The sequence below is a fragment of the Acipenser ruthenus genome, chromosome 54, assembly GCF_902713425.1.
Source record: "Acipenser ruthenus chromosome 54, fAciRut3.2 maternal haplotype, whole genome shotgun sequence".
In the NCBI taxonomy this organism is placed as follows: domain Eukaryota; kingdom Metazoa; phylum Chordata; class Actinopteri; order Acipenseriformes; family Acipenseridae; genus Acipenser; species Acipenser ruthenus.
This window is the reverse complement of record NC_081242.1, coordinates 318,682-342,854: the sequence shown is the minus strand read 5'-3', so window position 1 is coordinate 342,854 and position 24,173 is coordinate 318,682. Positions and strand designations below refer to the sequence as shown.

Below are 24,173 nucleotides of genomic sequence, written 5' to 3'. Positions count from 1 at the left end.
TCTCCCCAAAATGCGGCGCGCAGTGGCCAGGCCGCAGGAGCCTGCGCCTCGCCTGCAACAAACAGCCGGGCTCTGGCGTTCAAAAGCCCCGGGGAGCCGCTAAACTCCACGGCACGGCAACTTGAATTAACAAGGCTCCGTCTTACCTACCTCCGGTCCGAAATGGTGGTTTCAAAGTTTCTCTGTTCGCGTTTCAGCGGCTAAAAAGTCCGACGACAAGCGGCGTGCGGTTGCAGCTTTTCCACGGGGCTGGCTTGAAAGAACGAGGAGATGGCGGCTCGCTCGCACAGTACCCTGGGAGTTGTAGTTCTGGGTGGCCTCCCGGACCGTTGGAATTGCATGGGGAAGGAGGCTGAAGGGAACTACAATTACCAGCACCGCCTGCAGGGCGGAGGGTCAATGAAAACCGTATTTTGCTTTGATTGGAGCCCCCACCGGGCACAGGATTCTGGGACATGTAGTATTTTAGTTTTTAATTTTTGTGTGTGTGTGTTTCTCATTTAGTTATTTTTTTTGAATAGTTGCATTGTTAAAGCATAATCTTCAGTTTTTTGTTTTTTTTTAAAGAAATATTTAAAATAGTCAATAATATCTGAGAGCCAGACCGACCATTATAAATATGGTCCAGTCTGTATAATTTAATGTAGTTTTTTAGATCACTTTTATAACTCGTGTACTTCGGACGCGGCTCTGTGGGCGTGTCAGAATGGCGGAGGTGAAACTATCTGTCTTAAGCACATTTCTGTCTATGCTTGTAGTCATTGTTAATGTGTATCAATCATGTTTGCACGTTATACACGTGGGAGGGGTCATACGCAAAAATACACTGTATCACGTCATAACTGACGTATCCCCTCAACTCAACACCGCACGACCGGCATAACGGACACACTGAAGCGTTCTTACCTTTGTATAAGTTAGTGATCAGCAGATGTTTCAGCCGCACGAAGAGCACAGCGTGTGGTTTTCACTAACTCTACTGTGCAGAATAAATGATTTTTTTTCTATGTGTAAATATCGCGACTTTCTTCCTATGCATCGGGACGCGGGACATTTGCTAGGAAATCGGAACTGTCCCGACCATATAGAGACTGTTGGCATGCATGCATGCATGTATGTATGTGTTGAGATCATTATTATCATTATTTTCTTTACATTGTCATCTTGTCAAAACATGTTAAATGTACACACTGGCCCATTCCTATGGGATGATTTTTTGCTTGATCTTGTCCCATTCAATCGACTGATCTCCATCGGATCGGGCGGCCTGCTACGCGATGATAACGCGGAGAATACACTAAAGTGTAGAATCAGAAGCATGCATGATCCTTCTTATCAGCCCTTTGATTGCATGCTGAGGTTCTCCCATCAGTCCTTCCATCAGCGTGTGGCAGCGTCTTCAAGATCATCCTAACATCTAACAGCTGCTGGAAATGACGCGTTATTTGATTGTTTCCTGCGTGTGTGTCGTTGCGAATCACACAGAGCAGTTCTGAGTCCGGTTACTCCTCCAATTATATAGAAGGAGGCTTTGTGGTCCAGTGGTTAAAGAAAAGGGCTTGTAATCAGGAGATCCCCGGTTCAAATCCCACCTCAGCCACTGACTCATTGTGTGACCCTGAGCAAGTCACTTAACCTCCTTGTGCTCCGTCTTTCGGGTGAGACGTAGTTGTAAGTGACTCTGCAGCTGATGCATAGTTCACACACCCGAGTCTCTGTAAGTCGCCTTGGATAAAGGCATCTGCTAAATAAACAAATAATAATAATAATAATTTGAATCACGCGTTTCAAAGATGCAGATTCTGTGAATGATTTTAAAATCTAAGCCCAGGACTTAGTGTTGACCTGACAGTTGTCCGTTAGTTAGCACATACGTGTATGGTTCTATAAAACACGTTTATTTTCATGTTAAAAAACGCTCTGTCATGCCTGCGTGAAGGGCAGAAATGTAAGTTTGTATTGTGTAAAGTTAATTAGGCTGTTCTTAAGAGAGAGAGACTGTCAGGGAGAGAGAACACTGAGCTGGTCTTTATAAGAGAGAGAGAACACTGAGCTGGTCTTTATAACAGAGAGAGAGAACACTGAGGTGGTCTTTATAAGAAAGAGAGAACACTGAGCTGGTCTTTATAAGAGAGAGAGAACACTGAGCTGGTCCTTATAAGAGAGAGAGAACACTGAGCTGGTCTTTATAAGAGAGAGAGAAAACTGAGCTGGTCTTTATAAGAGAGAGAGAGAACACTGAGGTGGTCTTTATAAGAGAGAGAGAACACTGAGGTGGTCTTTATAAGAGAGAGAGAACACTGAGGTGGTCTTTATAAGAAAGAGAGAACACTGAGCTGGTCTTTATAAGAGAGAGAGAACACTGAGCTGGTCCTTATAAGAGAGAGAGAACACTGAGCTGGTCTTTATAAGAGAGAGAGAAAACTGAGCTGGTCTTTATAAGAGAGAGAGAGAACACTGAGGTGGTCTTTATAAGAGAGAGAGAACACTGAGGTGGTCTTTATAAGAGAGAGAGAACACTGAGCTGGTCTTTATAAGAGAGAGAGAACACTGAGGTGGTCTTTATAAGAGAGAGAGAACACTGAGCTGGTCTTTATAAGAGAGAGAGAAAACTGAGCTGGTCTTTATAAGAGAGAGAGAGAACACTGAGCTGGTCCTTATAGAAGCAGCTGGAAACAAGAATCTGGTTTTACAGTTAATATTGCGTTTGGAATTTAAAAGAAACTGAATATATTTATAATGTTTCATTCAGTATTTCTAAATGTAGCCCTGTTTATTTAACAGCTGAAAGCGATGGAGCTGTTCTGTGTGTCGTTATCACACATTGGCTGAATAACACGATTACACAGCGAGTCTCATCTCTGGGTAGAAGTTCTCTTTATTCACATACAGCCGGTGCAAAGCAGACATGGGAACAAGATCTACAGGTGTTTTTTTTTTTTTAAACAGATTATATTTGTTGAAATCAGCTTGCAGACATATTAAACTTTGATTTGCCATACATTCGAAGAGATTAGAAAGAACGAGCGTTCTGGTGAAGTTATACAGACAAGCAAGAAATGATTAATGTGACACACAAGGAAATCCTCAGGAGACATCGTCTGAAAAGTTTACAGTTTAGAAATAATATGCCGTGGAGTGTATTATGTTAGCTCTGCATATACTTCACAACAGGAAATGCATTTGATTAGATTATTTCTTTCACAATGATTCCGATCCCCTCAGCATTCTAAACGTGTTCTTTAATTCAATTCTATTATAAGAAATACTCTTTCATAGGATTGCTTTTTGCACGCTACAGTATTAAACAGGATGCTTATTTCTATTCAATGTATATTTCTATTAATTTCTATTGAATGCCCAATCATCTCTTTTAAACGGAGGTCCGCTTGGTTCTTTGGTTTTGTGTCTCCAATGTTTAGGGATTTCAGCAGGTTCCGCATTACAAAGATCTGCAGGCAGACCAGCAACCCTAACAGACCCGTACATCACACAGTAAAACATGCCCTTAGATTTAGTGTCTGTTCCGAGGTGATTATTGTGTGAGAATGCTTTCAGTACTGTCGATTATTCACTCCATGTTATACACCTCATTAATACTCTTCAGTGCTTGTCTCTTTGTTATGTTTTTCCATTCCCAGGGGATATCAGCAGGCTGTGCATTAAATTCCTTTGCAAATTCTTCATTAAATGTCATCAGCACGTACTTCCAGTAGTCAGAGGCTTCAATACTGGCATCGGGGGCAATGTGCCAGTCAGGGTAGAATCTCCGATAGTCTTTATAGGGATGAGCCCTCCATGCTGTATCTTTATTACAGAATGTATCCTCACTGTATACAAGTGATGCACACAATAATCCAGATAGTTTGTCAGAAGCCTGTTTATTCCCAGCGAGCCCTTGTGGTCGATGCACGGATGCGTGGTGTTGTTTGTGGTCCTTGCCTCCTGCCTCACAGGGGACCTTACAGAACGGACACTGCTTTCCACAGCCAAACATCCTCTTAAACAGCTCGTCCTGTGGCTTAAATGGCAGCTTGTTTAGTTTTCTCTCGATATCACACCCTTGAGAGAATTCAACACTTAGAGATGTCTTCATTTCATTCACACTCTTCTGAAGATATCCAATGAACTCTTGTGTGTTTGCTTTGTCCTGGATAAGTGCTAATCCAAGGTTGTCTGTGGAAATCACAATGTCACGGTTTAAATTACTGCAGATGTTTTTAAGAATTGTTAAAATGGTTTCACTCTTTGTTAAAGTCTTCTTTTCTTTTTCAATGGCTTCTTGTATTTTTTTTGTTATTGCTTCAAATCGTTTCACTTGTAAATCTGAAAGGGCTTTACTGTTTGAAAACTGATCAATTATACGATTCAATATCCAATCCTTGACAAAACCTTCATAGTTTCTAATGTAAAACACATAGTTTTTTAATGTGTTTTCATCCAGTATCTGTTTCAGAATGGAATGCTGGTAATATGACCGGGTGTTGTATTTCACAGAGTCTGCACCAGTCAGCATTGCATCCACAATATCTATCCCAAGGGCTTTGTTGACATACTCCCTCACTGCAGGCTTGAGGCAGCGCTCAGTGAATTCTTGAGCCTTCTTTTGGCTCTGGTCTTTCTCATGGAAAAGATCTATGAAGTTAGAACAGTACAGTGATTTGGACTTTTCCAGATGTTTCCGGGGGTCGTTGTCTTTAATGAAATCTTCGTGCATCTGTTGGAATTCCCTGGCAGCAAACCCACAGATGTGCAGCTTCAGATCAACCTCAAACTGGGCGTTGGTCTTGAGCTTCTCAATTTCCTTCAGCTTGACATCTATCATTTCTAACAGCTCTCTGGTGTAGGTCTCATGGTAGTCAGTTTTCCAGTTTTTTTTGTGTGATACAAACTGTGTGCACTGTTCTGTTACAGATTTCACCATCGCCTCTACTTCCTTTATGGGGAGTGTTGACAGGCCCACGCGATCAGTGAAGTGTTTTTTTAATGAGCGATCAAAGTGTTTATCAGTTACATTAAACTGAGTTTTTCCACATTTAGTCAAATTGGCCTGATTTAACACCATCTTAACTGCACCTCCATGTCTATCTAATTTGTTTCTCAATTGATTATACACATCTGATACAATGTCTCTTTTCTCTAAACCTTTAAAGTTCAGTCTCTTCACTGTCTCTTCCCACATATTTTCAAATTTGTTTTTCAGCTGCTCCTCAGATAAATTCTCATTTCTTTTCCTACATTCTGCTAGCAATTGCAATACTCTTTCCTCTAATATTGCTTTATGCTTTTCATTGACATCATGTTTTTTCTTCATTCCTTTTTGAAAATCAATCGCTGCTGTCAACTTGTTTGTCACAGAGTTTTCAGTTTCAATCCTAAGAGTTTTAATGCTTCTCTCAAAGGTTGTTCTGTAGCTATCTACAAGATTAACATGTCCCTCCTTACTATCATAATATTTAGTCAGTTTCTCCAGAGATGTAATTTCTTGTGATGTCAGTTCTTGAAATGCCTCTGCTTGTAAACTTCTGAGAAACTCATCAAGGTTTGAGGACTGTGCCTTGGTATTTGAAATCCTTGTCTCAGCAGTTGCCAGCCAGTTGTACATGTGCTTTTGGAAGTCCCATTCCCATTTACCATATTCAATACACAGGTTACTGTAAGCCTCAGCCACTAGACTGTTTCTGAAGCTGAAGATGAAATTCTCATATTTAACGGATTTCCACAAACTGCTCGTCCACTCCAGGAACTCTGTAAGTGTTTGGTATTTGTAGCTTTTTAACACTACAATCAAGCTCTTCTTGAACTCATACACAGTCTCACTGTAGCCTGTGTTCACTGGAGCCATTGGAGGGTTACCATGCCACAGGCCAGGGATGTACAAGTTATTTTTCTCTGCATCATACTCCATTATGTCAGTGAATTTTCTGTCAGTATCCTGCTTCTCCATCCTGGCAGCTGCCTGTGTCATCTCATTCAGCTGTTCTAGAAGCTTATTCCTGTCTCTTGCATTGCTATCATGAGCAGACACGTCCCCCACATTCTGGTGCACAAAGTGACATTTTGGCTTCTTCCCCACTTCCTTCATTCTAAGAAAGGCGTGCACCACGATCTGTAGGATATCCTTCATCTCTGTGGAGTTCTCCATTGCAATGTTTATTATGGTGACGTCACTCAAACCTACAACCAGTGTTGCAAGCTCATTGTCATGTTCGTAGCTGTCTTCTAGTTGTGCCAGTTCTGGAGATTTGAGACCTTCAGTGTCGATTACCAAGATAAAATCACAGTTCAGCTCTTGTTTAAGATCCTCTTTGACTCTGATTAACAGCATGAAGGCTCCTCTCGTGCATCTGCCACTGCTAACTGCAAACTGAACCCCAAACATTGTGTTGAGGAGGGTAGACTTCCCAGTGCGTTGTACTCCCAGCACTGTTACAACCAGCAGCCTGCTCTTGTGTTGGACTTTCCTGTGGAGCTCAGTTAGGACATCAGTCACCCACGTTACATGGATATTTGATGCATCTCCATTCACCAGCTCAAGAGGGAAGCCATCCAACAGCAGATCAGCCCCCAAACTGGGAAGATGTTGAAACTGCTGGCGAGATTCAGCATTGTCAGGAAAGGAGCACGCTACTTCATAAAGCTGTCCCATCTCACGCATGAAATGCTCAACTCCTAAAGAGCTGTTTGATATTTGTCTATCCAAGACTGCAATTATCTCTTTGTTCTCTGAGAACTTGCAACACTTGTCTTTGTATTTATCACGAAGACCGGAAAGTTTCTTTCGTGCTATAACATCCAAGTTCATCCTCATCCACTTTAGAAAATAGGATCGTTCTTCTTTGCTTTCATTGGATATGGCAGTGATGAAACATCCCATTGCTTCAGATATATTATAACTGCTTTGCTGTTCTCTCAGTTTCTGTTTTTCTCTTTGCAGATTGGCTTTATATTCTTCAATATGCTTGTCTCCTGCCTTCCGTAGTCTGCACTCCTCCTTTTCTATTTTAGCCAGCTCCTTCCAAAGCTTCCCTTGCAATGGCAACTGATCCTCTTTATATCGCACCACATCATTGATTCTAGTTGTGATTTCTGCAGCACTTCTCTTAGCGTTTTGACATGCAGTGCAGTCTTCATCTACAGAGATCCCCAATTCATGTGCTTCAGCAGACATGCCTTCAATGGTCATTTTGTGTTGACAGTTTTCCATGATGTCATTCATAGTTAAGCGCAGTTTTGACACAAACACTGCGTCATTGGTCTGCTTATTCTTCAATAGGATCTGACTTCCACTTAATTGTAATTGTGAAGCCAAGTTTTTCAGAGAGTTTTTTTTCTCTGTCGTATTTGGAAAATTTCCAACCAAAAATAATTGGGCTTTAATATCTCCTGCAGACAAGAGCTTGCTCTCGCTGTCTGCAATACTGTCAAAAAATATGAAGACTGCCGAGGATGTTTGACATAAAATGGAAAACTGTTTCTGAAAGGAAAGGAGATCTCCACGAAGGTTGGCAACAGCTACAGGTTCTGGAAAGATGTCCAAGTTTTTCTTTCCACAAGGAAGGTACCAACCTATTTCCACTAGACCGTTTGAAATTCTCCGTGGAACATTTCCACATTCCATGTCACGATGGGTAAAGAAATCATGGTACTGCTGGGGGTTACTGAGAACCTGATTCAGAATCTGAGACTTTGATAAACTGCAGTCACCCAGCCTGACAAAAGAGATCATTGGCATGGCAGTGCTGACTATACTGTCTTCTACAAACCCTTTTGAGTCGGCTAATGAACGGGGTCTAAACTTCTTCACAATGTCTCGCATGGCCCACAGCATTAATGTACACTGACTGGTGCTGCAGTCAGGGAGCAAGAGAGGTACAGCAAACTGGCACATCGACATTTTTGACATCATTTCCTGCTGCAGGAACCTGTCTGAGCACAGAAAGAGTGCTACTAAGAGATCAAGTGGATTGATTATATTTGTGTCTTGATCATCATTACTAGCTGTAAGTTCAAGAACACTGTCAAGGTCTTGCAATGCCGAGTCTGTATCTGTCTCAGCAGCACTGCACTTGGTACTCCGAGCTGTCACATTTACCATCATTAGTCTTTTCAGAAAGCACCAGGGGAGTTTTTTCAGTGACTGAGTCGGTTCATCTGTAATACTCTCTGTACCGATCTCAAGGACAGTACTCAATGTAATCTTGCCTGGGAAGCATTTCTCCAGTCCCAGCATGCACAGCAAATCTTCTAGAGATATTTCTGAAAGGGAAACAGTAACAGGTATCCACTTAGCTTAATAATAAGAACTTTGGAGCACAAGAGTGTCTACTTTTTGAAATTATTTTAATTTTTTTACATGGAAATAATGCTTCACTTGTGACTACACTTGAACATAAGAAATGCACCAATGCCCTATTCATGTATATTAGGTATTGGGATCTGAGAAAACTGTGTTCTGAGTGGAGGCTGACTGGTTTGTACAAGCGATGGATATGCTTGCCACTGGCTATTACACTGCAGATGTACTGCCCTGTAACACCTGTAAGTCGCCTTGATAATAATAATAATAATAATAATAATAATAATAATAATAATAATAATAATAAAGATATAGGAGCATCATTTGTGAGCACATTCATACATTATCTATTAGGCAAACACCCTTCTAGTCTGTTACTGACTTCACAGGGTTTGATTTTAACAGACAGCGAAGTGTCATTTATTTCTTATTTCAGCAAATAAAAGCTGTTAATTACTGTCAAGTGTTTAGAATGCTTCATTCTCCAGCCTGCCAGCAGGTGGCAACATAGAACAACAAAATGCCTGAGGTTTAACTTAAACTCAGCTGTAAAGCAATACCCCCTCTAGCACTACTGTATGAGAGCTCATGTCTGTCCTTCAGAATCAACATCTTAAAAAAGAGATCAAAACAAATCTAGGTGTAATTATTTCTGTTTCTGTTGAGTAAATAGAGCCCACTGGGTTTACTGCAGCATGTAACCACTCTATACTGAGTCGGTATGCTGTAGGATATAGTGATTTACAATCCCTATTGAAGTCAGTCAGTTCCACTGTTGTATAGTAAATTCCAGCTCAAGTGGACCAATGTGGTGTTTCATTTTACATTTTTTTTTTTTTTTTTTTAATTTTGTTTTATCAAAGGCTTGCGTCAATTAATTCCTGTTCGGCCCTTGAAACATTTTTAAAATGATACTAACTGTTCCTGTCTAGGTCAAGCTTCAGACCCACAGGGCATGAGCTACACAGCTGTATTGCATGAACACAACACCTTCCCTGGAACCCTTTTCTCCAGCACATGTGGTTTATGTATCATCACAAATGTATGAAATACAAGAAATTGGTCTACTTGAGCTGGAATGAAACAAAAAGGAAGTAGAGATGATCTATGAGGATAATACCCTGAGTTACAGAGAACTGATCCTTACTTGTGCAGACAGATGTTGAAACAGGCGTACTCTGGGTCCCATTCACCAGCTCTGTGGTGACTGTGAAGCTGTACTCTCTCCCAGGTCTCAGCTTAGAGATGACAGTGGAATTGGAGGGTGCAGTGATGGAAAGAGGGTTGTCCTTCACAGAGCTTGAATAGGTGATTTTAAAGCTGTGTGGGATCCCATCCATATTGTCAGGACTGCCCCAGCTCAGAGAAACAGAATTGGTTTCCACTGAGTCTATCTTTATCTCTCCAGGAGGAGACGGTTCTGGAAGAGAAAAGAAAACTGATGTAATGACAAAGTACAGCAGAACCCCAGAGTTACAAACTCCAAACCTCCAAGCTGACCGCTCTACCGAACACCCCACTTTCAGCTGGAGGAATGCAATCACTCAGCCATGTGTGCAATGCACCCAGATAGGCACTCCTATAAGCACCATGCTGGTCATGAAGAAGGCAAAATTACTGAACAAACAAATGTATCCAGAGAAAGATGAGGCAGATTAAAAAGCAAGTGCGGGGAATGTTACTAGAAACAGTTTAGTTTTGAACAAAGCAGAGATTTTTTTATAAAGCCAAAGGAGGCTAAATGGCTGAGCAAGCTGCATGAAGACATTAAAAAAATAACAAGCACTACGTTAACCCACGTTCTCCTGGACGTTTAAATCTGTGTTTTTGCTACAGTTACGATTTCAATGGTAACTTCAATGTATTTTTTTTTCATTGATAGTATTGTTTTAAAGACTTTAGAACCAGCCACACCAACATGAGTATTGCATTACTGTGCTGTATCCTTGTATTATTCTCCAGATTGAGGGTGTAGATAGCAGGGATGGGAATTTATTAAAACCACTGAAAACTCATATTCAGAGTTACAGACATTTCAGAATTACGAACAACCTCCATTCCCAAGAGGTTCTACTGTAGATTGATAGAGTAATATTCAAAAGAAGAGTTGTAAATAAATCATTCTTACTTGTGCAGACAGATGTTGAAACAGGCGTGCTCTGGGTCCCATTCTCCAGCTCTGTGGTGACTGTGAAGCTGTACTCTCTCCCAGGTCTCAGCTCAGAGATGACAGTGGAATTGGAGGGTGCAGTGATGGAAAGAGGTTTGTCCTTCACAGAGCTTGAATAGGTGATTTTAAAACTGTGAGGGATCTCTTTCATACCAGCAGGCCTGCCCCAGCTCAGAGAAACAGAGTTGGTTTCCACTGAGTCTATCTTTATCTCTCCAGGAGGAGACGGTTCTGGAAGAGAAAAGAGAACTGATGTAACGGCGAAGAAGATTGAGAGACTAATATTCAGAAGAATTGCAAATAAATAATTCTTACTTGTACAGACAGCTGTTAAAACAGGCGTGCTCTGGGTCCCATTCTCCAGCACTGTGGTGACTGTGAAGCTGTACTCTCTCACAGGACTCAGCTTAGAGATGACAGTGGAATTGGAGGGTGCAGTGATGGAGTCTTGGTCACTCTTATCAGAGCTAGAGTAGGTAATGTGAAAGCTGTGTGGGATCCCATCCATATTGTCAGGACTGCCCCAGCTCAGAGAGACAGAATCGATTTCCACTGAGACTATCTTTATCTCTCCAGGAGGAGATGGTTCTGGAAGAGAAAAGAGAACTGATGTAATGACAAAGTACAGCAGAACCCCAGAGTTACAAACTCCAAACCTCCGAGCTGACCGCTCTAGCGAACACCCCACTTTCAGCTGGAAGAATGCAATCACTCAGCCATGCGTGCAATGCAACCAGATAGGCACTCCTATAAGCACCATGCTGGTCATGGAGAAGGCAGAATTACTGAACCAACAAATGTACCCAGACAAAGGGGAGGCAGATTTCAAAGCAAGTGCAGGGAATTTTACTAGGAACAGTTTAGTTTTGAACAAAGCACAGGTTTTGTTTTTTAAAGCCAAAGGAGGCTAAATGGCTGAGCAAGCTGCGTGAAGACATTAAAAAAATAACAAGCACTACGTTAACCCACGTTTTCCTGGACGTTTAAATCTGTGTTTTTGCTACAGTTACGATTTCAATGGTAACTTCAATGTAGCTTTTTTCCATTGAAGGTATCGTTTTAAAGACTTTAGAACCAGCCACACCAACATGAGTATTGCATTACTGTGCTTTATCCTTGTATTATTAACCAGATTGAGGGTGTAGATAGCAGGGATGGGAATTTATTAAAACCACTGAAAACTCATATTCAGAGTTCCAGACATTTTAGACTTACGAACAACCTCCATTCCCAAGAGGTTCTGCTGTAGATTGATAGAGTAAAATTCAAAAGAAGAGTTGTAAATAAACAATTCTTACTTGTGCAGCCAGATGTTGAAACAGGCGTGCTCTGGGTCCCATTCTCCAGCACTGTGGTGACTGTGAAGCTGTACTCTCTCCCACGTCTCAGCTTAGAGATGACAGTGGAATTGGAGGGTGCAGTGATGGAAAGAGGGTTGTCCTTCACAGAGCTTGAATAGGTGATTTTAAAACTGTGAGGGATCTCTTTCATACCAGCAGGTCTGCCCCAGCTCAGAGAAACAGAATCGATTTCCACTGAGTCTATCTTTATCTCTCCAGGAGGAGACGGTTCTGAAAGAGAAAAGAGAAGTGATATAATGACAAAGTAGATTGAGAGACTAATATTCAGAAGAAAAATTGCAAATAAATAATTCTTACTTGTCCAGACAGATGTTGAAACAGGCGTGCTCTGGGTGCCATTCTCCAGCACTGTGGTGACTGTGAAGCTGTACTCTCTCCCAGGTCTCAGCTCAGAGATGACAGTGGAATTGGAGGGTGCAGGGATGAAGTCTTGGTGACTCTTATCAGAGCTAGAGTAGGTAATATAAAAGCTGTGTGGCACCCCATCCATATTGTCAGGACTGCCCCAGCTCAGAGAGACAGAAACGGTTTCCACTGAGTCTATTTTTATCTCTCCAGGAGGAGACGGTTCTGGAAGAGAAAAAAGAACTGATGTAATGACAAAGTACAGCAGAATCCCAGAGTTACAAACTCCAAACCTCTGAGCTGACCGCTCTACCGAACACCCCACTTTCAGCTGGAAGAATGCAATCACTCAGCCATGCGTGCAATGCAACCAGATAGGCACTCCTATAAGCACCATGCTGGTCATGGAGAAGGCAAAATTACTGAACCAACAAATGTATCCAGACAAAGGAGAGGCAGATTTCAAAGCAAGTGCGGGGAATTTTACTAGGAACAGTTTAGTTTTAAACAAAACACAGGTTTTGTTTTTTAAAGCCAAAGGAGGCTAAATGGCTGAGCAAGCTGCATGAAGACATTAAAAAAATAACAAGCACTACGTTAACCCACGTTCTCCTGGACGTTTAAATCTGTGTTTTTGCTACAGTTACGATTTCAATGGTAACTTCAATGTAGCTTTTTTCCATTGATGGTATCGTTTTAAAGACTTTAGAACCAGCCATACCAATATGAGTATTGCATTACTGTGCTGTATCCTTGTATTATTAACCAGATTGAGGGTGTAGATAGCAGGGATGGGAATTTATTAAAACCACTGAAAACTCATATTCAGAGTGTGACAGGGTGGACGAGCGGCGACGTCAGGCTAGAAGCAGGAAGGACAAACTGACACCAGCTAATACTGCAGTTCAAAACAAACGCTGCGTGCGCCGTTTTATTTAAATAATACAAAACTAAATAAAATATTTAAACACAAAACACAGTGCTCACAGAGCAAAATAAAAGTTCAAACAAAACAAGTCACGAACACAAAACAATAAATGATCCAGGTCAGGCTGGGCAAATCGCCTTCACTGTTCCTAGAATATTTTTAAATAAATTTCTCGCTCGCTCGCTCTCGTTTCTCCTCTGAACACCCACCACGTGGAACCGAGAGAGCTGCAGGTTTATATGCCAGTGACCATATCCCGATTTAGCAAATTAATCACATAATTAAGTCGGGAGATGGCCACCTTCTGCACAAGGTTTTTAATTATTCCTGGCAGAGGACGAGTACACACTCTCGCCTCTGCCAGAACACATTTTAAAATAAACAAAACATGAGGCGCTTCGCTGTCATACATTTTAAATAAATACAAACTAAACAAGAACACGGCTTTAAATACAATAACAAAACACGGCTCTGCCGCTATATTTATACATAAACACAAAAACAAACAAAGACAAAACAATAACCTGCACAGGGGCGGATGGGGAGACCCCGTTCTAAAAATAAATAAACACATAATACATACAGGGATCCTCGCCCTGTTACACAGAATTCCAGACATTTCAGACTTACGGACAACCTCACTTCCAAGAGGTACTACTGTAGATTGAGAGTTTAATATTCAAATGAAGAGTTGTAAAATTATCATTCTTACTTGTGCAGACAGATGTTGAAACAGGCATGCTCTGGGTCCCATTCTCCAGCACTGTGGTGACTGTGAAGCTGTACTCTCTCCCAGGTCTCAGCTTAGAGATGACAGTGGAATTGGAGGGTGCAGTGATGGAAAGAGGGTTGTCCTTCAAAGAGCTTATATAGGTGATTTTAAAACTGCGTGGGATCTTTCTCATACCAGCAGGACTATCCCAGCTCAGAGAGACAGAGTCGCTTCCCACTGAGTCTATCTTTATCTCTCCAGGAGGAGACGGTTCTGGAAGAGAAAAGAGAACTGATGTAATGACAAAGTAGATTGAGAGACTAATATTCAGAAGTAAAGTTGTAAATAAATAATTCTTACTTGTACGGACAGATGTTGAAACAGGCGTGCTCTGGGTCCCATTCTTCAGCTCTGTGGTGACTGTGAAGCTGTACTCTCTCCCAGGTCTCAGCTCAGAGATGACAGTGGAATTGGAGGGTGTAGTGAAGGAGTCTTGGTCACTCTCATCAGAGCTAGAGTAGGTAATGTGAAAGCTGTGTGGGATCCCATCCATATTGTCAGGACTGCCCCAGCTCAGAGAAACAGAATCGGTTTCCACTGAGTCTATCTTTATCTCTCCAGGAGGAGACGGTTCTGCAAGAGAAAAGAGAACTGATGTCATGACAAAGTACAGCAGAACCCCAGAGTTACAAACACCAAACCTCCGAGCTGACCGCTCTAGCGAACACCCCACTTTCAGCTGGAAGAATGCAATCACTCAGCCATGCGTGCAATGCAACCAGATAGGCACTCCTATAAGCACCATGCTGGTCATGAAGGCAAAATTACTGAACCAACAAATGTATCCAGACAAAGGGGAGGCAGATTTCAAAACAAGTGCAGGGAATTTTAACAGAAACATTTTAGTTTTAAACAAAGCACAGATTTTTTTTTAAAGCCAAAGTAGGGTAAATGACTGAGCAAGCTGCGTGAAGACATTTACAAAAAAAAACATAAAAACATTTACACTTACGATTTCAATGGTAACTTAAATTTAGCCTTGTTCCATTGATAGTTTAGTTTTAAATACTTTAGCACCAACCATACCAATATGAGTATTGCATTACTGTGCTGTATCCTTGTATTATTCTCCAGATTGAGGGTATAGATAGCAGGGATGGGAATTATAGACGTTTAAATGTATAAACTCTAAAGAAGTGGTTAAGCCGGTCATGTGACAAATTTCACCAAACACATGTTTTTTAATGTATTAATTTATCATCCTATACAGTCAGTCCGTCGTGTATCAGACTGCTCTAGTGCCACAGTAAGGGTGGATATTATTAAAAGGAAGGGGTTTGGCAATTGCCTCCACGTTGCTTCTCTAATTGGTGCAACAGTAAGATTGACACAGGGGCGGGGTTTATTCTCGGTTGATCTGACGTTTCATTGGTGCACTGTGTGTTCATGCTGCAGTGGGTGTGGTATGGTATCCAGTCCACGTGGTAAGAGGGTTAATGACGAGCGTTTTTTCTGACGTTTGTTATATATTTTTTATAAAGTGGCATTTCTAAACAAAGGAACGAGGCAAAGCCACGTTTGGAAGTATTTTGAGGAACCGGACGAGAGAACTGTGATGTGTAAATTATTATGCCAAACAAAATTGCCGTACCACAAAAACACAGGTTCAATGCTTCACCATTTGAAATGAACACATTCAGAAATCACTGTGGATGGAGCTACTGATGGCAGTAAAAAACAAACCTCCATAATGAACAGAATGCTCCAGATGGTGACTGGCACTTATTTAGCCCTCACATCCCTGTGAATACGTGCAACACAATTTTAAAAGGAGGGTTTTCCATCCCCAATATTAATTCAGAGATCACATGAGTGTAAATGAATTATGTATTGGCTTTAATTTACAAGTACACTGTATGCAAATCATTTGTTTAAATAAAAAAATCCTCGCTATTTATGTAGTTTGTGAACCGAAGGGGATATTTAAAAAGAAAATAAATGGATTTCCTGTTTGTGCACCGATCCCTGAACAGTAGTTAATATAACAATGTATTGGAATCTGTGCATTTGATAGATTCTGTAACATGTGTAAAATGTGTTTGTTTTAATTATTATTATTATTGGTTTGGTTTTGTTCTTTGAATATAATATAAATGTAAAAAAAGTTTAGTTTATTCACTTTGTGCCCACAGGGCTAATGTCCAGAAATGAACCAATCAAACATTTGAATCGAGTGACAGCCCTCATTTTAATATATACTTTGGTGTGTATGTGTGTTTCTTTTTACTTTGTTGTTCAGTCTTTGCGATGTTAAAACGTTATTAATTATTTAGGGGTTCTTTGCTTGGAAAATACTAACCAGGGCTGTCAGTATACATCAGAATGTATTATAAAGAGTGTGTGTGTAGATATGGTTTAAAATGTTTAAACACGGACACCTGCACAGCATTTAAACGTTCATAAAAATGTACCAAAAGCACATCCCTAGTAGTTAGCAGGTGTGCACATGTATTAAAAACCACTGAAATCTCATATTCAGAGTTCCAGACATTTCAGACTTACGAACAACCTCCATTCCCAAGGGGTTCGTAACTCTGAGGTTCTACTGTAGACTGATAGAGTAATATTCAAAAGAAGAGTTGTAAATAAATAATTCTTACTTGTGCAGACAGATGTTGAAACAGGCGTGCTCTGGGTCCCATTCTCCAGCACTGTGGTGACTGTGAAGCTGTACTCTCTCCCAGGTCTCAGCTCAGAGATGACAGTGGAATTGGAGCGTGCAGTGATGGAAAGAGGGTTGTCCTTCACAGAGCTTGAATAGGTGATTTTAAAACTGTGAGGGATCTCTTTCATACCAGCAGGTCTGCCCCAGCTCAGAGAAACAGAATTGGTTTCCACTGAGTCTATCTTTATCTTTCTAGGAGGAGATGGTTCTGGAAGAGAAAAGAGAACTGATGTAATGACAAAGTACAGCAGAACCCCAGAGTTACAAACTCCAAACCTCCGAGCTGACCGCTCTAGCGAACACCCCACTTTCAGCTGGAGGAATGCAATCACTCAGCCATGCGTGCAATGCACCCAGATAGGCACTCCAATAAGCACCATGCTGGTCATGGAGAGGGCAAAATTACTGAACCAACAAATGTATCCAGACAAAGGGGAGGCAGATTTCAAAGCAAGTGCAGGGAATGTTACTAGGAACAGTTTAGTTTTGAACAAAGCACAGTTTTTGTTTTTTAAAGCCAAAGGAGGCTAAATGGCTGAGCAAGCTGCGTGAAGACATTAAAAAAATAACAAGCACTACGTTAACCCACGTTCTCCTGGACGTTTAAATCTGTGTTTTTGCTACAGTTACGATTTCAATGGTAACTTCAATGTAGCTTTTTCCATTGATGGTATCGTTTTAAAGACTTTAGCACCAGCCACACCAATATGAGTATTGCATTACTGTGCTGTATCCTTGTATTATTCTCCAGATTGAGGGTGTAGATAGCAGGGATGGGAATTTATTAAAACCACTGAAAACTCATATTCAGAGTTCCAGACATTTCAGAATTACGAACAACCTCCATTCCCAAGAGGTTCTGCTGTAGATTGATAGAGTAATATTCAAAAGAAGAGTTGTAAATAAATAATTCTTACTTGTGCAGACAGATGTTGAAACAGGTGTGCTCTGGGTCCCATTCTCCAGCTCTGTGGTGACTGTGAAGCTGTACTCTCTCCCAGGTCTCAGCTCAGAGATGACAGTGGAATTGGAGGGTGCAGTGATGGAGTCTTGGTGACTCTTATCAGAGCTAGAGTAGGTAATGTGAAAGGTGTGTGGGATCCCATTAATATTATCAGGACTGCCCCAGCTCAGAGAGACAGAATTGGTTTCCACTGAGTCTATCTTTATCTCTCCAGGAGGAGACGGTTCTGGAAGAGAAAAGAGAACGGATGTAATGACAAAGTACAGCAGAACCCCAGAGTTACAAACTCCAAACCTCCAAGCTGACCGCTCTAGCGAACACCCCACTTTCAGCTGGAAGACTGCAATCACTCAGGCATGCGTGCAATGCAACCAGATAGGCACTCCTATAAGCAGCATGCTGGTCATGAAGGCAAAATTACTGAACCAAAAAATGTATCCAGACAAAGGGGGGGCAGATTTCAAAGCAACTGCAGGCAATGTTACTAGAAACAGTTTAGTTTTAAACAAAGCACAGGTTTTGTTTTTTAAAGCCAAAGGAGTCTAAATGATCGAGCAAGCTGCATGAAGACATTAAAGAAAAAAAAACAAGCACTACGTTAACCCACGTTCTCCGGGACTTTTAAATCTGTGTTTTTGCTACAGTTACGATTTCAATGGTAACTTAAATTTAGCCTGGTTCCATTGATAGTATCGTTTTAAAGACTTTAGAACCAATCATACTAATATGAGTATTGCATTACTGTGCTGTATCCTTGTATTAGTCTCCAGATTGAGGGTGTAGATAGCAGGGATGGGAATTTATTAAAACCATTGAAAACTCATATTCAGAGTTCCAGACATTTCAGACTTACGAACAACCTCCATTCCCAAGGGGTTCGTAACTCTGAGGTTCTGCTGTAGATTGATAGAGTAATATTCAAAAGAAGAGTTGTAAATAAATAATTCTTACTTGTGCAGACAGATGTTGAAACAGGCGTGCTCTGGGTCCCATTCTCCAGCACTGTGGTGACTGTGAAGCTGTACTCTCTCCCAGGTCTCAGCTTAGAGATGACAGTGGAATTGGAGCGTGCAGTGATGGAAAGAGGGTTGTCCTTCACAGAGCTTGAATAGGTGATTTTAAAACTGTGAGGGATCTCTTTCATACCAGCAGGTCTGCCCCAACTCAGAGAAACAGAGTTGGTTTCCATTGAGTCTATCTTTATCTCTCCAGGAGGAGACGGTTCTGGAAGAGAAAAGAGAACTGATGTAACGGCGAAGAAGATTGAGACTAATATTCAGAAGAATTGCAAATAAATAATTCTTACTTGTACACACAGGTGTTAAAACAGGTGTGCTCTGTGTCCCATTCTCCAGCACTGTGGTGACTGTGAAGCTGTACTCCCTCCCAGGTCTCAGCTCAGAGATGACAGTGGAATTGGAGGGTGCAGTAATGGAGTCTTGGTCACTCTTATCAGAGCTAGAGTAGGTAATGTAAAAGGTGTGTGGGATCCCATCCATATTGTCAGGACTGCTCCAGCTCAGAGAAACAGAATCGATTTCCACTGAGACTACCTTTATCTCTCCAGGAGGGGATGGTTCTGTAAGAGAAAGTTGAGTCACTTTAGAGTAGAATGGTAGATGAACAATCAACACAAGAGTTGTAAATAATAGCGATGGGAACAGTGGAGCTGGAATAATTTTTATAGTGGGGGTGCTGAAAGCCACTGAACAAAACTCTAACCTCTGTATATGATTTAAGCAGGTGAACAGCACTTCATCACTGACCATCTTTAAAATCCATTCTCTCACCTCTTATTAGCTTTATTAACATGATCACCGGCCCCTCCCTTTAAAGGAGCGCTGACCATCTTTAAAATCTATTCTCTCACCTCTTATTAGCTTTATTAACATGATCACCGGCCCCTCCCTTTAAAGGAGCGCTGACCATCTTTAAAATCCATTCTCTCACCTCTTATTAGCTTTATTAACATGATCACTGGCCCCTCCCTTTAAAGGAGCACTGACCATCTTTAAAATCCATTCTCTCACCTCTTATTAGCTTTATTAACATGATCACTGGCCCCTCCCTTTAAAGGAGCACTGACCATCTTTAAAATCCATTCCCTCACCTCTGATTAACTTTATTAACATGATCACTGGCCCCTCCCTTTAAAGGAGTGCTGACCATCTTTAAAATCCATTCTCTTACCTCTTATTAGCTTCATATAACAGTTAAGAAAGTCTAACTATTACTGAGTTTGTATTGATTTTACTAACTGTGGGCTCATCAGTTCAGAAAACACATGCTTTTTTATACTGTGTTTTGCTTGTGTGTCTCAGTATTGTTAAACCATTACCAGGGGAAGGTATCACTTCCAGACAAACCTGTAAGTGAATCTCCGGGTGCCTGTGCGTGGGTGATCGCCGCTCTCCTCTGTTCAGGATTGTTTATATATCGACTGCACAAACCAACAGGATTCTCAGATTCTATCTCCTTCCTGTCGCCTGACAAACAAAGTGTTATAAGTGTACTGTTCTGTAAATAACATGATCTTTTTCAAAGGTTCAGTTTAACAAAATAACCAATAGGATTTCATGAACCACAAACTTGATTTATTGAATCCAAATGAGCTCCCCCCATCACAGTCAGAGAAGAGGGACGGGGCTTCTTACCTATCAGTTCAGCAGGCAGGGTGGGGAAATCGTCCTGCAGCTTCCTGAGCAGCTCTATGAACTCCTGCGCCGCCCCGCTGCCCTTGCCCATGATGAAGTCCAGCAGGTCCTCGGTCTTCTCGTAGGGGTCGCTGATGGATTTGACCTTCAGGTACTTCCACCAGGGCAGCAGCCCCTGGGAGAAGGGTGAACAGATTGCCAAAGCACATAGATTGAAAAAAAATGCTTTAAACTATACAATGTTTAAGCATAGTGACTCGCTTCAAATCAGCTCTCAAGACCCGCTTGTTCTCTCTGGCTTTGCATGCTCTTCAAGCCTGATATCTGTTATTAGCTGTTGTCTAAATTGCTATTTCAGGTTTTTCACTCTCTTATCGATTCTGTGTGACACACACATCCACAATGTTTACAATTCGCATCCTTGTATTTAGTGTATCATGCTTGTATTTAATGTATTTGCATTGTTTTTTACTGTTTGTATTTAATGTCCTGTGCCCTGTATTTCACTGTATTTCACTGTATTTAATGTATTATGCCTTGTTCCTCACTATCTTGTAAAGCGCTTTGTGATAGTGGGCACTATGAAAGGCGCTATATGAAATAAAGATTGATTGATTGATTGATTGATTGATTGATTAAATGTTTAAGCGTATTTGGATAGAGTGTTTTTATCAGGATTACTGCTACACACAAACACTGCGCCTTCCCTTCCCAATCCGTGGCCAAGTTTTCTGGAAACATATTTGAACAGGACTGCAGCGACTGTTTACATATTTGACGTAAGGAGTCCTGACTGGCGTCGTTGTAAACTGGGGCATTAAGCTTTGGGGACAATTGATTTTTTGTGTTTGTTTATTATCAGAAGATTTACTCATTGAGACCGAGGCCTTGTTTATAAGGGAGTTCTGAAAATCAATGAAGGACAAATACAATGCAGACTGTTACGTTTGTTTGATGTTCCGTTTACTGCTCTGTTTGTTGTGTTTTGGAAATCAGTTAATGCTGTGTGGTTGCTAGGTTACGTGTTGCCGGATGTTGTGAATGTGTGTCGTGCTTGCAGGGATATCGTAAGTGGGAGTGGTTGGGGAAACGGATGTGACGAGGTGACTGATGGTAGAGAGGATACTGTAAACAGCCAGAATAAAACCAGCAACGTGTTTAAGATTGCAAACACTGTTTCACGTCCATTATTGCAATACAACATTTCATTATTGCAATACAACACAGACAACATAATAAACACAGGTGTGGTTAGACTTAGTCAGCAGCACACAGATATCTTAGAACAGAGCGAGTTTCCAATGCGGACTGGAGGTAAAGCACTGGCAGGCGGTTCTGAGCAATTCCCTCATTACGATATTTACAGCCAGAGAAAGACAAATGATCAAATTCCATCTTCAAACCATGATGGGAAAAGCGGACGGTCCTGGTCAAGCCGGGACATCTGGTCTCTCTACCTGGGAGTGCGCCCTCTGCACAGCAGGGCTGGGGTCGATGCACAGCACGTCGATCAGCTGCACCTTGTGGGTTCTCAGAAGCAAGACAGAGGGTTCAATCACTTCTTCAACTTCACCCGGGACCCCAGAGTGTGGGGGAGAGGATTCGAGGCCTACCACGTTCACAACTGAGAACCAACAGCAAAACAGAGAGTGAAAGCTGCTGTGAGTATCTGCATTTCAACTGTGAATGTTCCAAACTGAATTATTGCAGCTGTCACTAATTCATTTATTATATTGCAAAGAGATATAATGTTTCATAAATCATAATACATGCTGAAGGCTTATCACTTAGCTGTTTAGCTGTTTCACAGAACAACATCGTGAATTAAATCAATGCTTTTCAGTGGTGATTGAGAGACACGAATGGCTTAACAGGAATAAACTGAATTCTTAAAAGGAGAGCAGAAAAGTCGGGTCAAGTAAGACTCACCCTGCTTAATCACCATTGGCCTATTCTTCGTCTTCCTTTTTGGTCTCTGTTTTCCTCCTATGAAAGAACAGTAACATCAGGGGTGGCTGTTGCTGCAACAGAACACTGCTGGCACCCTCCTGTCTTTTCAATGCAGTTTCTAAACTTTTTCACATTTCAAATTCAAATGTTAACACACTAGTTCACGAAAATAGTATTATTATTTATTAATCTGACTTTCCACCCAGTTTCATGCAGTTAATATTAAGCTCATACCTCTTGGGGGGTTTCTTGTATCAGCAACTTCAGTATTTACCAACTCTTCATTCTCCACAACGTCTGAAAGAAACATATTTTACTGAGGAATATCCCTAATATAACACTCACTCATCGATTCAATGGATCTAGACCCTCTTTAAAAGAGCGCTGACCATCTTTAAAATCCATTCTCTCACCTCTTATTAGCTTTATTAACATGATCACCGGCTCCTCCCTTTAAAGGAGCGCTGACCATCTTTAAAATCCATTCTCTCACCTCTTATTAGCTTTATTAACATGATCACCGGCCCCTCCCTTTAAAGGAGCGCTGACCATCTTTAAAATCCATTCTCTCACCTCTTATTAGCTTTATTAACATGATCACCAGCCCCTCCCTTTAAAGGAGTTCTGACCATCTTTAAAATCCATTCTCTCACCTCTTATTAGCTTTATTAACATGATCACCAGCCCCTCCCTTTAAAGGAGCGCTGACCATCTTTAAAATCCATTCTCTCACCTCTTATTAGCTTTATTAACATGATCACCGGCCCCTCCCTTTAAAGGAGCACTGACCATCTTTAAAATCCATTCTCTCACCTCTTATTAGCTTTATTAACATGATCACTGACCCCTCCCTTTAAAGGAGCACTGACCATCTTTAAAATCCATTCTCTTACCTCTTATTAGCTTAATTAACATGATCACCGGCCCCTCCCTTTAAAGGAGCGCTGACCATCTTTAAAATCCATTCTCTCACCTCTTATTAGCTTTATTAACATGATCACTGGCCCCTCCCTTTAAAGGAGCACTGACCATCTTTAAAATCCATTCTCTCACCTCTTATTAGCTTTATTAACATGATCACTGGCCCCTCCCTTTAAAGGAGTTCTGACCATCTTTCAAATCCATTCTCTTACCTCTTATTAGCTTTATTAACATGATCACCGGCCCCTCCCTTTAAAGGAGCGCTGACCATCTTTAAAATCCATTCTCTCACCTCTTATTAGCTTTATTAACATGATCACTGGCCCCTCCCTTTAAAGGAGTTCTGACCATCTTTAAAATCCATTCTCTCACCTCTTATTAGCTTTATTAACATGATCACTGGCCCCTCCCTTTAAAGGAGTTCTGACCATCTTTCAAATCCATTCTCTTACCTCTTATAAGGTGTGGCAGGATAGCGTCACGGCTCAAGATGTTACCAGCAGGAGTTAGAGGCTCAGAGACAGAAGCTGCATTTTAAAGCACACATTTATAAAACAATAAGACACAAAGAAAAAAGCAGGTTTACACCAAACAATACAATATATGCTGGGAATTAGCCTTCACTGTAAAGTTCCCTAACATACACACAGGTCAAAAACACTCATGTGACACAGCAAAAAAACTTAATCTAAAATGGTTCTTTTTTTTCATTTGAATCTTTATTTTTTTCCTCCTCAGCATTTTGGTGTTTCTTTTCGTTATTATACAGTGTCCAAAACCTCTGTTAACCCCGTGGTTGTTTTTCTACAGTGCGCTGACCAACCACTGAAACAAACGGTCAGAGATGCCTTCCATCTGTCACTCCATCCATGTTACCTAACATGGCGACGGATCATCATGCGCCATGAAAACAATCGTCTGGGCGTTTACAGTTAATAAATACAGTTAATACAGTTCCCTCACTTTTTCACAAAAGAAACATAAGAACATAAGAATGTTTACAAACGAGAGGAGGCCATTCAGCCCATCTTGCTCGTTTGGTTAAATGTGCCCAGCGGGGGAAAGGAGCTTGTATAGCACACGTTGTTTAGGCTTGCTGGTCCCATGGTTAAAGAAAGGGTCTTGATACCAGGAGGTTCCAATT

The 24,173-nt window shown here is 41.2% G+C and overlaps 1 protein-coding gene across 3 annotated transcripts in view; it reads right to left on the bottom strand.

Moving 5' to 3' along the window:
- The window catches only part of LOC117398122 (eukaryotic translation initiation factor 3 subunit C-like), a 24,685-nt gene extending 24,382 nt beyond the window's left edge, over nt 1–303 (bottom strand). For 2 of the 3 annotated variants that reach the window (XM_059017016.1, XM_059017018.1), the window contains exon 1: nt 151–303. The gene's annotated coding sequence lies outside the window, so the exon portion shown is untranslated. Of the gene's footprint in view, nt 1–146 lie in introns of all 3 variants that reach the window. The other variant, XM_059017017.1, reaches the window with a different exon arrangement.
- Between the last annotated feature and the right edge of the window lie 23,870 nt (nt 304–24,173).